Source organism: Macrobrachium nipponense, chromosome 3 (genome assembly GCF_015104395.2).
Source record: "Macrobrachium nipponense isolate FS-2020 chromosome 3, ASM1510439v2, whole genome shotgun sequence".
Lineage (NCBI taxonomy): Eukaryota > Metazoa > Arthropoda > Malacostraca > Decapoda > Palaemonidae > Macrobrachium > Macrobrachium nipponense.
In genome coordinates, this window is record NC_087202.1 from 51,777,141 (window position 1) to 51,795,193 (window position 18,053).

General features: G+C 33.0%; 1 protein-coding gene across 6 annotated transcripts in view; it reads right to left on the reverse strand.

The window, feature by feature from the left end:
* LOC135221774 (proton channel OtopLc-like) overlaps positions 1-18,053 on the reverse strand; it is a 294,159-nt gene that overhangs the window by 12,206 nt on the left and 263,900 nt on the right. The window lies entirely within an intron of this gene.

The following is an 18,053-nucleotide window of genomic DNA, read 5'->3' on the forward strand; positions in this document are numbered from 1 at the left end:
AGAAGCTGAGACGATTTCCTACCCAAAAGAGGATTTAATAGAGTTATAGTCCTTCACAGATTATGTAAAAGGATCTTGTGGCGGAAGCTCAGCAGTATAATACAGTCGACCAGTTTAGTACCGAGGCTATTAATAAAATTTAAGGTTGCCAATAGTGGTTCCTAGAAATTGCCTCTGGGTATTCCACAACGGGATCTTTTGTCGAAATTTCCAATCCCCAAAATACCTTATATAAGGGGACAAGGTAGCTGTACATCTTGTTACATAGAAATATGCCACTTTGGGATTCATTATATTTTAGGAGAGAACTCTTAATGAAGAGGTAATTAAGAACTTAGCTAAGGTTATATTATTCAGTTCCGCACAACACACACACACACTATATATATATATATATATATATATATATATATATATATATATATATATATATATATATATATGTGTGTGTGTGTGTGTGTGTCTGTGTCTGTGTATATATATGTGTGTGTGCTGTATATATAGATATATATTTAGATTGTATATATACGTATACTATAAAAGTGTGTGGTCCTTAATGCCTAAACTGGACATACAAAGAAACTTCCTTTTGCGTACTGGGATAGTTTTACTATTAAAAAAGAAAAAATCTGTCTTCCAAGATAAGGGTTAAATGACTGAAGGGAAGAGGATGTCCAGAAAAACCGCAAGTGGTGAATGTTAGGATGAGGCCAACATACTAGCACGTTGTAAACACGTGCATTTTCTGTGAGTGGTAATCTCTGAGGATTCGCGAAGGATTGTTGCTCATGAAGAGATAGCGATCGTTTAACTTAATGTTAAGGGAATGCTATTGTCATCTTTGGCTCAGGAGGTACGATTTGAGTCCATCTGTCACGCTTTGGCCTGGTGCATATATATATGTGTGTGTGTGTGTGTGTGTGTGTGTATGTATATTATATATATATCATATATATATATATATATATATATATATTGCCATTTTTTCTTTTTTTTTAGAATCTATATTATTGCAGGCAACAGTGATCTGTATCAAAAGAATATTTTATTATCAATACTTTTAAGAATTGATGAGAACTATCGCGTGTGCAGATGGAGAGGAAGGAAGAAAGTTATTTTTCTTTTTTATGTGTAAAAGATATCTCATAGTTAGTATTTGATTGAAAATGTAATTAGTGCATGATGAAATGTACTGATTTAATTGTAAGGCTTAGACTTATTGAGATGCAGTTTCCTCAGAAAAAATTTGTTTTACATACCACAGCATACACACACACTTACGATTATATATATATATATATATATATATATATATATATATATATATATATATATATATATAAAGTAGTGAACATTGCTTATACATTCTATTTAAACCAGAAATTTAGGATAAAGAATTTTTCAATTCCACTCCAGTGCCATCTGTGATTTCCTTGTGTTCGGCAAAATTATTAGACCTTTCAGTAGAGGGAAAGCGTAAGTGAAGGTTACGCATCCATAACCCGCGGGCTATTTTGAAGAATTGTACGAGCGTGAGAAGTCCAGTGCACAAAAGGCAGGCAGATTCACGGAAGAGACATGTTCAATGTTAAAAGTTTCTCATGAGCTTCCGTTGATTCGTTTCGCTGAATCGTCTTTGACACTTTTGTATGCATTATTTTTTTTAGCCATCATTTATTCTTTTTCTAAGCAATAATAATCCAAGTTGTGTTTTATTTTACTTTATATTTTATGAAACTTAACAGTTAGGGTGGAAAAGACCAGTTCCATATGTCCCCAAAATGTTAACCACACATGGCGTGTGAATTCTCGCCAACATAGATCTCCAAAATGAAAAAATAGGATTAACTCAAAATCCCTAAATACTTGAAATAGAGATGTCTGATGACTCAGGTTCAGGAATGGAAATGTCATAGATCACTTCGTCTTGTCTTTGTCTCCGGAAATAACGACGTTTTTCCTTTGTCATGGCCTTTCTCGTAAAACAAATATCTTGGCTAAACTGTGACGTAAAGAAAGAAAGTCGAAGGGATCAGACATGATGTTCCCTGCAGTCTCTCTCTCTCTCTCTCTCTCTCTCTCTCTCTCTCTCTCTGGTAGAGTGTAAATATAAACACATGACAAGGCATTCCCAAGTGACTTTTGTTCTTTTTGAGAGAAGGAAAGATGGGGATTGGGGAGAGAGTTTGGTGAAGACGTAATGGTTATATTTGATGCTGTGGTGTTATACCTGGTCTTGTTCGTCTAACTGTAATGCAGTGCTTTATATTCTTCTTATTTAGGAAACGTCCCCCCGCCCTCTTTTCTCTCTCCTTCGCATGTATGGCATTGATAGAAATAGAAATAATTGATGTCTGATGGATTGGCAGGTCCTGAAATCTTTTAAGAGCAAAGCAAAAGAATATGCGGGAATATTAGACTACAGGAGCAAATGCAAGCAGGTACAGGTACCAAGAGAGAGAGAGAGAGAGAGAGAGAGAGAGAGAGAGAGAGAGAGAGGGGGGGGGGGGAAAAGGAGTTGGTGCGAAAAGCACAGGAAATATAGAAGTACAACGTTCGTGATGTGTGTGATTAGTTTGTTCATTTGGCGTCACGAACTCTTTAGACTCGGGGAGGGAAAGGAAGAAAATGACTGGCGGCATCAGTCTCGAGGTTTTGGACTCTTTCCAATGAACTCTTGTGATATAGCTATGAATATCTGTCGGCGTAAACATTTATTGTGTATGACGACGTGACCTCCTTACTCTTGGTATGTAGGTGCTCATGAAGAAGAAGCAGTTTCATAAGATCGGCTCTAGTTTTCTGCTTCTCGCGTCGATTTCCTGAACTTCCGGTCTACGACCTGGCATTACTTCGCCTCTTCCGAATTTTTTACGAACGTCTACCTGGTCTTATGCACCTTCGAAGTCATATGAGACCACCGACTCACATGTTGTATTTGTTTCGTAGTTTGCTTGTTTCGATATTTATTGAAGTTTGATACAGAACGACGCCTCTGCCCTCTACCTAGCGTACAGATTTTTTTTTATTCTTTATTTTAGTTTTTTGTCCGGTTTATCTCACGTTCTACTACGGTGAACATATGGCACAGTGTCACGCTGGCTAATTCACAATTGAGGTTACGAAGTCCTGGGTATGCCTTAAGTAGCCGTCTGCGCATGGGCGCCTAAGGATATCCTAATCAGAGTATATTGTGCGTTTGTATGATAGGGAAAATACAAATTTCTGTTTAATTCGTCATTTTTCAATCATCATGTAGTATTTGATCCTTTTCTGGACTTTGCACTATATATCCAAACTGACGTGAATTGAAGATACTGAAGAAGACAAAGGCTTTTGGGAGAGTAATGTCCTTCATGGAGGCCACAACCTATGCACTCAGGTGTCAGGTACGTTTTTATCTTTAACCAACAGCTATTTTTTCTTGGATCCTTGTCTTTGTTTGACGTGCTTTCATTCCTTTAATTTTAATAAAGACAAAAAAAAAAAAAAAAAAACTCAAAATGGAATCAAAATAATTACTTCGTTGGAGCGCGTGGCCTATTGCGTAATGAAACCCTCCCTCTCTCAAGGGATGTTTTTAAACATCTCTGTTAGAAGGCCCAGTTCTTCACCATTTTAGTTCAGCGACCTGGAAGTTTAAAATCTTGCAACGTGAAAGATCTGTCAGCAAGAACGTTTTATCAACAAGGCGAGAAAGTTTAGAAAGCCTCAAAAGCGGAATGTATATATATATATATTTGAATTTGTTTTCTTCAAGAGTTCACGGCGGAAACAGCTTCGAGCTGGTTGATTGAGTCGGGGAAGCCCCGTAACTATAAGCCCCGCCCACCAGCCAGCACCGCCAATGATACTGGGGCCCTTGTAGTGTAAGATGATATTTTTGTCTTTAATTTCTTTTCTTTATTTTTTTTTTACTTAAATTTTCCCCTCGAGTGTTTCAGGTATGCATGCGTATAGTCTTGGTTACCTGCGTATGGACGTTTTATAATGTGATGGCGTTATGCAATCCTTGATATAAGTATAGTGTTTCTTGGTTTCTTAAGGTGAAAATGTTGGGCATTTATGGAATGTCGTTGTGTTGATCGAGCTCATCACATATTTAGATTAGAAAAATTCTTACAGAGGTATTTGTCAAGGTTTTTCTCCCTGTTTCAGCGGGCGCTTGTCTTAGTTTTAAGCTTCAGTAAGCAACTCAACTCTCGTGGGCTCATGAAATTCACTTTCGTTTATTTTATCTGTGAAGTGCAAAAAGGTAGAATCTAGTAAACGATGCCATTTAGGTTCTTCTTGTCAGGAATTGCAATACTTTTTTTATAATATAGGTAGAAAACTTCTTACAAAGAAAGTCTTTGTGAGTCCGTTTTGTGTTTCATTCACAATTATTTTAATTCATTTCTGCTGGTTAAAGTTATGTACCCTTTTAATGTATGAATAATGATGCATTTATTATTCGCAGTAACGCTTGAAATATTAAGCTACTGCTTTAGTAACCTGGGATACTTTCTTATTGTCTAATTGAAATCCCAGAGAAAGTTAAGCTACCACACTACTGCTTGTATTACTGATGTCATTAGTAACCGCTGATGTTTTCTTAATGTCCAATTGAACACCCCCCAACCCCTCTCAAAGAAAAAGAAATTAAATACTACTCTACTACCTGTGTTACTCATATCATTAGTAACCTCGGATATTTTCTTATTGTCAGTTGAACTCCCATAAAAAATGAAAAAAACAAGAAAAGTTAAGCGATATTTAAAAATGTAGATGATTAAAAAAAATTTGCTTTGAATTTATTTTCTGAATAGTTTTTATACATTTTTATTTAAAATTGTTTTGCAGTTCAATAGTCATTTCATGGTTTTGATTTGAATAAGATTTTTTTTATTGTGGATAGGTTAAAATTGCTGTCTTAGGATGTATTTAAATTGTTCGTCGTCGGTGCGCTTTTAGACGCATTTTGTCGTTTGTCTTGATTAAATCTTCAGTTATTTACTGAGCGTTTTTCCCTTGACGTGGCATTTATCATCCCTTTCCCTCTTAATTCTTTTTTTTTTTATTATGCAGCTAGTCTTCGGAAAAAAAAACAGCTCTGGTTTACTCTAGATCGTAAAATAGGAAGCGGGGCCGGTTGTAAACCTGAAGAAAATTCCCGGGAATTTTGAATCATAATGAGAGCCATTCACTAACCCGCGAGAGAGGCTTCGTAATCGTTGACTCTGAGTAACAGAAGGATAAAAAAAAAAAAGGGTCATTCAGTTCAAATAAATGAAAGATTTTTTTTTTTTTATTCTGTATCTAAAGAAAGTACTTAATAATGATTTAGAACTTTTAAACATTTTTCAGTGTTGCCAGGGGTAATATATATATATATAGTTATAAATATAATATATATATAGAAGGATAAAAAAAAAATGGTCATTCAGTTCAAATAAATGAAAGTTTTTTTTTTTTATTCTGTATCTAAAGTAAAGATACTTAATAATGCATTAGAACTTTTAAACATTTTTCAGTGTTTCCAGGGTAATATATATATATATATATATATATATATATATATATATATATATGTATATATATATATATATATATATATATATATGTATATATATATATATATATATATATATATATATATATATATATATATATATACGTTATATATACATAATTAAAACAATGACCAGGAAGCTACTTTCAGAATAAAAAGTTGGTTACGGTGAACAAAGATCAGTAGAATTGATGTCACGTCGTGAAGGCACTAAATTGCCCAGCATTGCTGTGCCCTACATGGATGTCCAGGGGGAAAATGACCCTGATATCTCAAGAGAAAAAGGCCCTGAAGACTTGCAAGGTCCAGAGGTGAACGAGGATGGTTTGTCGAATGACTGAAATTTGTATTTGTTTTGAATTGCAATACTTATTTTTATATTAAAGTATCGAAAATGTGATACATAAATTCTGGTTATTTCTGGAGAAGACCGAGATGTTTTAGTGTCAGGGAAATCTTCTCCGACAGAGGAAAAATGCATCACTGAAGCCACGGTTTGTTGTATTTTACTCGATAGATAGATTTAGGAAATGCTGTGTGAGGTTACCTCATCATGTGGAAATCACAGAGAAAAGTTTTTTTCCTTTGAGGTTTAGGCAATCAGAAGATAAAGTTTGTGATGCCTTACATTTAATGAATTTGGTGATACTTATGGTTAGGATGTCTAAAATTTTTATATCCTTGCTCGATGCCTCGTATTTTGGCTGTTATTATTATTATTATTATTATTATTATTATTATTATTATTATTATTATTATTATTATTATTATTATTATTATTATTATTATTTGTCGCAGGTTTTATTAATCGCTCTTAGTTCCAAGAACGGAGTATATGATACTAAATTTTCTCCGGTAGGAGTTAATGTATGTTTATCTAGCGTGAATAATTTATGTTATATCGTCCTTTATTCCACCGACAAGGGAAAAATATGAAACTTGTCTCCGAAGAGTAAAGCGTCTTGTGAATAAGCATTTATGTTATATAGTCATCGGCATGGGCAGTTGTTAAGAGTTGATTATAGATGTATCTTTTCACCATTATTCTTGTCTGTCGTTTTCTATTTTGTTAAGAAAAATGGAAATATTAACTTCGATGATCTGCAGTTTTATATAGATGGGAATGATTTCAATGCATTCTCCCCTAGGAAGAGCAAAGTAAATAAACGTAAGGCTTATACCGTCGACTTCGCCTGAAATGTGATGCAATATATATATATATATATATATATATATATATATATATATATATATATATACATATATATATATATAATGTATATATATATGTATATATATATATATATATATATATATATATATATATATAGTATATGTATATATATGTGTATTATATATATATATATTATCTACTATATAATATATATATTATATATATATTATATATATATATTATATTAATTATATATACACATATGTGTGTCGTGTGCGTGTGTGTGTGTGGAAATCACATTTTCATATACAAGGAGATACTATATAACTGATAAAAGTAACAAAACTAGTATCCTTGTTAATTGAATGCGTTCATTGTTTATTTGGCTCATGAAAAACTTGAGTGTTTAGAAGATGTGAAAATACATTATTAAATGAAATGAGAGAATCCTGAAAATTAATTGCCAAAACCTTTTCCAGGGCGTTCGGCCTTTTATCTGTACGGTAAATTATTCCTAATTAACATGTTTTCTAACTAAAGGGAAAAAACCGCCCAAAGTAATGAGAGATTTGTCATGAAAAAAAAATCATCCTGGATTGCCTTGCGATAGGTGCTTTCAGGATAGCCAATCAACAGCCAACCGGCCACTATCTCAAGAACCAATCACTGCGCCTCTGGTCCGCGTCAGATATGTTCGCGGACTCCCCAATCTGAACAGAAGATTTTAGAGGTGAGGGGAGGCAGACCTGAAATGGCGATGACCTCATACGAATCTCTCTCTCCTCCCAACACTGTACTTCTCTTGCGGAAAAGTGGATGTTTCTGGTTACTTCGTGTATGAGAGACAAGGTAGCCAAGAAATGTTGGCTAATTGTTGAGCAAAACGCACGAGAGAATGAGAGTCTACATAACGCTTTGTTTGATACATATTGTGGAAGGTTTATCCAAATCTGACAGCCTATGAATGGAAGTGGCTTTAGAGTTGAAAGTTATTCTTCCAGGATGGCTTGTTTGCCAAATTTTCTATCTCAGTTAATCTTATTCTGAATTTTTCCTGGCATTACCATTTTGAAAACATCCCAAAAGCTTTTGTTGATATATGATAAAGGCAAAGTATATGTGAAAATCCACAAACAAACGAATTCGTGATCGTTGATCACTGACTTCATGTGATGTTGCAAAACTGTACATATTTTTTTTTAATCATACCTGGAGTATTTTGAGAAATCGTTACCTCTGCTTCGTCTGGTTCTAGCCAGATCACAAGTAATAGCTGCTATTCTACTCATAACGATGCATATCTTTTCCTTTTTTGTGATGAGACATGTAAGTCTTACACCTAAACACGATTTTAATGACTTTAATAAAAAATGTGCTCTTAGAATTCATCCGTAACATATCATAACATACTATTATGGGTTCTGCTGCCTCTTGTCAACGGTTTTCCCCACAGAGAGGCAAGAGCTGCTTCATAAAAGGCAAAAAAACATTCTTGTGAAGAGAACTTGGCTGCAGTGCTACTTTGGCGGGTCATTACCCCTGTACGTTGTCTATCTAAATATCTATCGAACAACATATATATATATATATATATATATAATATATATATATATATATATATATATATATATATATATATATATATATATATATGAAAATTAAGACTGGGTGTAAATCCTTGACAGGTTTCGTTGTGGTTATTTAATAACCAGTTTATGGTTTTGAATATATAGTGGTTGAAATTCACAATATATATTTATGCGCTAAGGGGACAGTACAGGCAGACATAGACAGTTGCAAACCAAAAATCATCAGCTGACAGGTGCCAGAGTGATTATGATTATTCATACGTTCACAAGTATATATACTATATATAGGCTACTACATATGTATGTAATGTTCTTTTTCTTGATTTTTTAGGAACTTACTTAGAAAGTCAGCAGTCATTCTAATTTATTCTGTAATAAGGATGAATGTTCTTAAAAGATATTAAGAATAAATTGATTATTGACCAAATGTCGAGGAAAATTCTTTCGTATATGTTGCAGCTAGAGTATAGCTACCAGTCGTTTCCAGATTGACCTTCAGCTGCGTTTCCATTCGTGCGAAGGAAGACTTTCAGCAAAGGCACTGGGTTCACTTGTTCGCTTTTTGCTGTTTGTCCGTTGTTACTCTTTTGATTATGCATTTATCTTGATCTTTTTCTCTTTTCCGAGAAAACTTTCTTATTTTCATTTGGAAATTAATAAATGTTTAACTGACGTAAAACTTTTTTTTCGGCAACATGTACGATAAAAATAACTTCTGCCTTTTGCGAATGTACACTTGCGCATGCCATGTCATAATACTCATGTTCCTCTTATGCCTTGTGTGGAGGTACATGGCCACCTTGGTATGTTTACATTATTATTTTGTTTGCACGTAATTTCTGTTTAGACTGATTGTCTTTTCGTGACCAGACCGCCAGCAGGAACCTTGGGAAGTGCCCTAAAATTATCATCTTTGTCAATACTCTTGCTGTACTAATTAACGGCTAATATTCGTTTATGACCGTCAAGTGTTCACACTTCATGTATCTAAGTTAGCATCACACACACACATATATATATATATATATATATATATATATATATATATATATATATATATATATATATATATATATATATTTATATATATATGTGTATATATATATATATATATATATACATATATTATATATATATTTTATTTATAATAATATATGTATATATATATATATTATATTTATATATATATATTAATATATTATATATATATTATATTATATATATAATATAGTCAGGGTGAGCGAGTACGAGAGAAAGAAAGGGATTCGGTTTATCTGTTTAGCCCAACTGTGTTTCCGCTAGGACTTAATATTTGGCGACTCCCTAACATGGAATCTTCCATCAGTAAGTGTTGCAAAAATTATTTGCCTCAGTAACTCTGTAACCCATGAAATTATGGATGCATCGTCACTTAATGTTAATTATCAGAAGTATATAAATTCACGCTTCCTTTGCAAGGAATTAGTAACTTGCCATTTATCATCAGCGATATGTTTTTTTGGGGTTTTCACTGATTATTCTTGTTTCATATATCCTTGTTTCATATAAACATCCGTTATAGACAAACAATTGATATCAAAGCCAAATTCACCACCATTGCTAGAATAACAAGCATTTTCTATAATATATATATATATATATATATATATATATATATATATATATATATATATATATATATATATACTGTTAACTACTCTTTAATGAAATTTGAAATTTAAGAAATCGTATTCCTCGCTTATTGACAAACAAAAAATTCATTCTCTCCGGGACTAATCTCTTGGAGAGAATCCTAACCAAACAAATTATTGCTCATTACCAGAAGAATGAGCAAATGTGTTTGTATGTTGCTTACATATGTTAATAAAGCCATGCTGAAATTATATATATATAGTTATATATATATAGTATATATATATATATATATATATATATATATTATATATATATATATACATACATACACTTGTATATATATGCATATACAGTATGTGTGTATATATATGTATATATATTCATACTGTATATACGTGTACGTGCGCGCGCGTGCTCTACCGCTAAGAATAACCTTCCTTGGGCAGTCAAACCGTTGGCCACTCAAGGAGCGGGTTGACGCTAGGTCCAACCATGCAGTTGCACAGCTGGTTTCATACCTCAATAGCCGAGTGGATTAAGCGTTGACCCCCTGCTTCAATGGTAAATGGTTCGAATCTCCAAGGAAGATTGGTGAGCATATATATATATATATATATATATATACTATATATATATTAGTAGATATATTTATTATATACTATACATGTATATATTATAATATATATATGTTATCATTAATCATTTATTTCATTGACGGAATGATGGTGTCATAGAAAATTGGGTAGTGGTCTGTCACATTCGTCAGCAAAATCATGTGTGAGATAGGAGACTTTAGATTTTATATTATGCACAGCCAGTTCATAGAGCAATTCACTCAGTTCCTCTTTAACTTAGATTTCACGAGGATGACTTTTTTTTTTTTTCTCCACTGGAATCCTTCAGTATTTGGACTCGTCCTCATCAGGTTCCGTAAGCGGAGCAGATGAGCTAGTGATACACTGATGCTGATATTGATATGAAGAATATGATTTATTGAAGTAGAGTTGTAGTTGGGTTTTTTGAAGCAGTCAGATTCTGTCTAACGCATTTGTTACTTCCACTGGAGATGAAATCTTGAATTTACATAACACACGTGTATGGGTCTGCTCTCTCTCTCTCTCTCTCTCTCTCTCTCTCTCTCTTCTATTATATATATATATATATAGATATATATATATATATATATATATATATATATATATATATATATATCTGTATATATATATATATATATATATATATATATCTATATATATATATATATATATATATATATCTATATATATATCTATATATATATTATATATATATCTCTATATATATACTATATATATATATATATATATATATATATATATATATGTATATATACACATATATGAACTTTTGTGACGTACACCGTGACATTTTTCATGTTCAAACATTAAGCTATAGATGTCGACTGATATCAAATTCATTCAACCTCAGAGTGAACATGGAAGGGGAATATATAAGTGATAAAGGGATCCTTCACCCGATGGACTCGAACACCGAATGGTTGTAGAGCGACCGATTTTTACTGTGATTACTACCTCTCACTTATGAATTCCCCTTCGGTGTTTATTTCGAAGTTGAGTGAATTTGATATTATACGACATTTGCAGCTTAATGTTTGTGGATATATATTTATATATCGTATATGTAAGTGTGTATATATATATATATATATATATATATATATATATATATATATATATATATATATATATGCAGGAAGGTTGGGGCATCTGGAACGCCGTAGATTTAAAATGAATAGGATGGAGAAAAGCCAGCGTAACATCATACATGTATTTTCCAAATTTTCGAGACTTTGGGTCTCATCATCAGGGCTGTAAAACATACAAAACATACAAATTAAAAAAGACTCAGTATTAATATTAATATTAATAAAAATGGAAGTACATAAAAGTTAAATATAATAATTTAAAAAATGAACTAAAAAAAAAATGAACTAAAAAATTTTTATATATATAAAAAAAAATTAAAAAGTGAAGAATTCTTAAAAGTTAGTACCTATCTCTATGGAGTTAAAAAACTGAGTGACGTTGTCTGGTTTGGAAAGAAGAACGTCAACTATGCTATATATAGGACTGTGGAAGAAGTCTGACCATTTAATGGGGGCACAAGCTGTTTGATTGTTAATGACTCCAAAACAGAGAGAGAATAGTCGTTGGGCGCTTGGGTGACAATACGAAAATCCTTATATGAAAATGATGTTTTACATTTATTACAATGTTCTCGTATGTTAGAAAATTCTTTCGTTTTCAAAGTACATCCCGTACGGTGACTGACTCCGAGATGAGAGTCGATTCTGACTTTGAGCAGTCTTTTGGTGGCTCCCACGTATTTCCCGATCTTACATTTCGGGCAAGTAAAGCAATATACCACCAAAGACCGCATCAAGCCGGAAGTTTATCTTTGTGGGAGAACAAAGAACCCAGAGTTTTAGGATTTTTTGCTATCAACTTAAGATTCACAGCCGGAAAAGTTTCCTGAATGACTTTTTGTATTTGCACCTTAAATGTGTTGGACTGAATGAAAGGTATCGATGCATATATTAATAATTTAGGCACGTTCGGTACAAGATGACGTGGCTGAAATTTATCATTTAAAAAGTTATTGACATATTTCAAGAATAAGGTTGGAGGATACGAATTATTTTTAAAAAACGTCATCTTGTACCGAACGTGCCTAAATTATTAATATATGCATCGATACCTTTCATTCAGTCCAACACATTTAAGGTGCAAATACAAAAAGTCATTCAGGAAACTTTTCCGGCTGTGAATCTTAAGTTGATAGCAAAAAATCCTAAAACTCTGGGTTCTTTGTTCTCCCACAAAGATAAACTTCCGGCTTTGATGCGGTCTTTGGTGGTATATTGCTTTACTTGCCCGAAATGTAAGATCGGGAAATACGTGGGAGCCACCAAAAGACTGCTCAAAGTCAGAATCGACTCTCATCTCGGAGTCAGTCACCGTACGGGATGTACTTTGAAAACGAAAGAATTTTCTAACATACGAGAACATTGTAATAAATGTAAAACATCATTTTCATATAAGGATTTTCGTATTGTCACCCAAGCGCCCAACGACTATTCTCTCTCTGTTTTGGAGTCATTAACAATCAAACAGCTTGTGCCCCCATTAAATGGTCAGACTTCTTCCACAGTCCTATATATATAGCATAGTTTGACGTTCTTCTTTCCAAACCAGACAACGTCACTCAGTTTTTTAACTCCATAGAGATAGGTACTAACTTTTAAGAATTCTTCACTTTTTAATTTTTTTTATATATATAAAAATTTTTTAGTTCATTTTTTTAAATTATTATATTTAACTTTTATGTACTTCCATTTTTATTAATATTAATATTAATACTGAGTCTTTTTTAATTTGTATGATTTGTATGTTTTACAGCCCTGATGATAAGACCCAAAGTCTCGAAAATTTGGAAAATACATGTATGATGTTACGCTGGCTTTTCTCCATCCTATTATTATTTTATATATTATATATATACACCATGACATATATATATATATACATACATACATACATACATACATACATACTATATATATATATATATATATATATATATATATAGATAATGTATATACATACATATATATTTATATATATATGTATGTATGTGTATGTGTGCGTGTGTTTGCTGTATGTATTTATTCAACAGAGATTCTTTGCTTACTCCTTTTCACTTTTTTTTGTAGAAGTTCTTTGATCAGGATAAAACCATTCACAACCAGCATCAAATGTAATGCGACATTGCAAAAACATGTTCTGGTTTTTGTCTTGGTTACAGAAGTCAAGGGGAAGACCCGGGTTAAGTTCATTATGTAATGCTCTCAGAAGCTCGCTGGAGCTGGTTAGAAAAAGAGGAGGAAGATAAAGTAGGTGGAAACTTTCGTTAGTGGCAATGCCGCTGGAAGGGAACTCGTTTGCGTTGGTTCGTATATTGAGTCATATCGAACTTGACATCTTGGAAGTTGTTCTTTGCATGCAAGTTGAGTTTTCTTATTTGAGTTTCCGTAGTAAATAGGTGAAAAAAATAATTTATAAACACTTTCATTGTTATACGAGAAAAAAATGTGAGATGAGCATTTATATAGTGTGTGAGTGCGTTGTTTTAAATATAAGACGAGGGGAATTCCCGTCTCCTAGATGCTCTGAACGAAATAAAGGCTTTTCGGTTTCGACATGGCAGTTAGAGGGAATATTCGGTGCTCTCTTCATGTGACGCGTCGATAGTTCCCCAAGCTTCTTCATTTTAGCTTTGAGGTCTGAATTTTTTTTTTTTTTTTTTTTTTTTGTGCGTGTTCTGGAAGCTGAGAGGGGATTTCGTTGCGTTTGCTCTCGACATACACACGCACACGTACAAACACGTATGCAACTATATATCTACGGGCTGAAGGCGGCATTAGCGTCATAAAATTGCACAATTGGATTTGTTTCCACAAGTGACTTAGACTGTGTATTTCAATCGTACAGTTACCTTGATAATTATCAATAAGCATTTACTTTTTTGATAGATCTTCCCCAAATTCATCTTAGCCTTTAAAATTTAACCTAACCAAAATTACACTACAATATATCTATCTATATATATATAATATATCATATATATATATTATATATCTATGTTATATATATAGAAACTGAGTCACTTTTTCCACATACGTATATAATAGTAATAACCACAGTGCCGTCTTAACTTCTCGAATTCTTCACACTTTGGGTACGTTTGCCACGACAAAGCTTTGGATCCAGGTAATTCTGATGTCCACAGCGGAATTCAACCCAGCATCCGGAGCATCGGAACGATGTTACGTTGCTGACAACGTGACCTTGTTCTGTGTAAAGAATTCGGAAAGTTATGAGGACATTGTTACTACTACTACTACTACACACACACACACACACACACACACACATATAAATTATATATATATGTATGTATGTATGTAAGTATATGTATATATATATATATATATATATATATATATATATATATATATGTGTGTGTGTGTGTGTGTATACATATGAATATAAGTAGCACATGATGAATTTCAGCAAAATCAAGGCAAACAGTAGCAGTGCAGCATTCCTTGAATTTACGAACATCAAAATTCATACTATGGAAAAGAGTGTTTTCCAGTTTTCAGCGAAGAGAAGGATGCCCCCGTCATTTTTCTACAGTTTTTTTCTTTGCCCTACGTCTTACAAAACGAAAATGAAAATGTGTCTCTGGAAATTAACTCTCCCAGATGTCAACCATGCGCAGAAATTGCAATTGTGTCATCTAAACTAAACTCGACTTTCGGAGACGTCCCTTGGTTCAAACTTATTTAATGCGGCGAGTCAGGCCAATCATGTCACCTGTAAAAAAATAAAAAAATAAAAAAAATAAAAAACTAACTAACTCATTTCACTCGTTCGTATTTAAAGGTACATAACAGCTCCATAGAAAACAAAGGTGAACTACATTATAAGAGATGAAAGTTTTATGATGGTTCCTTTTTTTTTTTTCGAGGCCTTCAGTGCACACTCCAGGAGCTGTTTTTTCTCTCTCTTCCTTATACTATATGTCTTTGTGCTCTTTCTCTCTCTTTCTTAGTATGAATATACAACAGCCTGCCAGGCGACTTAACCTCACCCCTTCAGGTATTTTGCCCTTCCGGCCTTCCACCCCTTTCCTCAATAGAAAGGATGACCTCTACCCCAGACCTATGCCCATTCTGGCCTAACGCTTTGTTAATACCCATGCCCTAAAGGTACTCTTTTCATCTGTTACCTTGTATTTACTAAGACATCAACATAGTAACATTTAGCCGTTTAGTTTTTATGGATTGTTATGTTGAAAAATCCAAATTTGATGCAACGTAGTAGTTTTTTGTTTATGAACAGTCATGGTACTTTCAAAGGCCAACATCTCTGGTATCTTGTTCAAATTATCTCTTTAATAGCTGTCTATCTATCTATCTATCTATCTATCTATCTATCTATCTATCTATTTTCTGTATCAGCTTCATTACAACAAACTTAGATTTACAGTCGGCTCAACTTCGAATTAGTGTAGTATTATAAATAAGGATGTAATTAAAGGGGCAAGAAATAGTATACAAATTGTACTGAAGGCAAAAAACTTCAGATTACGGGCTTAAGCAGCATTTAATTCTCAGAAATGGATATATGAATATAACATAACGCTGATGACTTGATTTAGATAACATTCACTGCTTAACAAGAAATAATAAGGATCATTTTAGCGAAAATAATTATTTTAATAATCAGTATTAATGTAACAGATGGTAGTGACTATAAAACTCCTACCCCATTTCATCAGATTATCCCGTGATGAAAAATTGAACTTCGAAAATGTGAAAACCCTTTATCATCTGTATCATAGGTTACAATTGTTCCTACATTTCTTACCTAGCGCTCTAACTCTCCAGTCTTGAGTGGAATGAGAACCCGTCGTTGAAACTGAACTTTTGTATTTATTTCAAATTTCTAAGGTCTTGTCCTGGAACGATTTTATTATTCTCGTTTTTTGTTAAAGCTGCTGAGCTAGTCTTGCATTATATTTATTTCATATTTCTTGAGTCAAACATCCCGGAACTATGTCATTATTTATTTTTCTCGGGGGAGAACGGGCATTGAAGGTAATGCTGGAAACACGAATTGCTGTGATAACGTTGGAATTTGGAAATGTTACATTAATAATGTCGTTATGAGGCACGGACGCTGAGATTTGCTTTTCCTGATAAGAGCAGGATTCATGCTTAGGCCCCGCATGAATAAATGTATTTTAAGTAGGAAAACTATGGAGTGGTTGAAGGTTAAAAAGTTTAACAGTTTATCCCTTTCCTGGAGATTTTTTCAAGGAAATGACGGGGACAGATCGAGTCCTAAGAACACTCATTGTCTGCTTCCTTGTTATTTTTCTTAGTATCTTAATGTAGCGCTCTGAGGCCTTGCAAATAATCACTGAAAATGATAAACATAAAACTGCTGGATTTTGAATGGTCGGATTGCTTCCTACCACTGTCTTGGTCTTAAGCACCACTTTCCTTCCATGGCGCTTCTCATTGCTCCGATTTTTCTCTACATCTCGTTTTATGACTGACATGGGATTGGTTCACTCCACCCCCCCCCCCCCCCCCCCCCCCCCCTCCTCACCCGGCCAGTTAATAGACCTGAAATTGGCCACTTAAATGTGAATTTTTCTCTCTCTCATTCCTAAGTATTGCCTTTGATTATTTCTGCTATTTTATTTAAGTTACCGTCATCTGCGCTAAACAGACTGCCAGCAGGTTTGACCTATATATCTCTCCCTCTCTGATTCATATATATATATATATATATATATATATATATATATATATATATATATATATATATATACACTATATTGCGCAAGTATGTTTGTATGTATGTATCAGTGTATATGTATTTAAGTAGCAATTGGTTCAGCAAGGTAAACTCGCTAAATCTTGGAAATAAATTGCACTTAGTAAGACCTTTATGCGGTTAATACACTCACTGATACTGGGACTCGAACTACTATTGCTTTATAATGTTCAAATGGGAGGCAGTGATTTCACGCACTCAGCCATTTAAAATTGTAGGTTCAAATACTAGTCTGTTGGAATGTATGTATATATCACAAGTATAATTGGTTTAAAATTCCATTACATTATATAATATATGTATATATATATATATATATATATATATATATATATATATATATATATATATTTATATATTTATATAATTTGTGTGTGTGTATGATTGTATGCGTGCGTATGTATAATACTACTTGTGTGTGTGTGTGTATGTATATGTGTATATATATGTATATGTATAAATATATTATAACAATGGGATGCAATTTATACAATAGTAAACGCGTTCTAATATTTATGAGTAACATTTCATTTATTATTTATTGATTTTAAATTATTTAAACTAATGGGCTCAGATTATTTTCAGAGAAATATATCGACAGAAAATCTTAAAGTGACTTTTTATTCTTGTAT